The sequence below is a fragment of the Cynoglossus semilaevis genome, unplaced genomic scaffold (assembly GCF_000523025.1).
Source record: "Cynoglossus semilaevis isolate Cse_v1.0 unplaced genomic scaffold, Cse_v1.0 C19049086, whole genome shotgun sequence".
NCBI lineage: Eukaryota > Metazoa > Chordata > Actinopteri > Pleuronectiformes > Cynoglossidae > Cynoglossus > Cynoglossus semilaevis.
This window is the reverse complement of record NW_007587851.1, coordinates 1-809: the sequence shown is the minus strand read 5'-3', so window position 1 is coordinate 809 and position 809 is coordinate 1. Positions and strand designations below refer to the sequence as shown.

Sequence of the window (809 nt, the reverse complement as noted above, 5' to 3'; positions counted from 1 at the left end):
TATCGGTATCTCTATATATCGAGAGATCCCATCGCAATTCTAACCAACTAAAGCGAAAAATTCGAATGTATTACAATTATGAAAACTCTTCTGGAAAAAATTGGGGGTTAAACAGTTGATCCGATCAATCAAATCCCAACCTATTAGAGCTACTTTAAGGAACAGATCCATTTAGGTTTGATAGTTTAATCTGTCAATACTCATCATATCGTAAAAGGACTAAATGGTGTGTACCTCCTGGTCAGGTGAAATGGCGACGGCAAACACTTTCACGCCATGCTGTTTAGCTTCATTGGCTGCCTCCTGAACTCCACCACATGGCTCTTTGTATCCAGTGATAGGGTGACCGTCAGTCACCACCACGATGTACTTGTTCTCATGATAGTGTGAGCCCCTGCAGACAGCAAAACACACTTAACACTGCTCTGATTTCTTGGGTTGCGATGTGTGTTGGTGCGTCCGTGCTTTTACCCAACGAGCAATTCGGCCAGGCCCCTCTTGATGGCGCAGTCAGTGTAGGTGCCTTTGCCGATGTATTTGATGGTATCGATGTCGTTCTTCAAGGCCTGACGATCGGTGCTCAAGTCGCTCAGCTCTCGCACGATGATTACGTCGTCACTGTAATGCAGTGCTCCCGAGTTCCATGTCAGGACGCGGTCACATTGGTGACGCCTGAATAGATAGGAGATGTTCAGTGAAGAAAGGTCACCATTAAAACACAGTATAACGGTCTATTTTGATCTAGTGCTGATGAATGGATTTGTAGTAATAGTAGTAGGAAGTATGACGACACATTAACTGTATTGTAA

At 44.3% G+C, this 809-nt stretch overlaps 1 long non-coding RNA gene across 1 annotated transcript; it reads right to left on the bottom strand.

Annotated features, from left to right (window-relative positions):
• Window positions 1–328: 328 nt before the first annotated feature.
• Window positions 329–710, bottom strand: LOC103399365 (uncharacterized). The gene is made up of 2 exons (XR_523628.2): window positions 472–710; window positions 329–394 (listed from the first exon to the last, which is right to left on the bottom strand). It is a non-coding gene; the product is annotated as an uncharacterized LOC103399365 (long non-coding RNA).
• Between the last annotated feature and the right edge of the window lie 99 nt (window positions 711–809).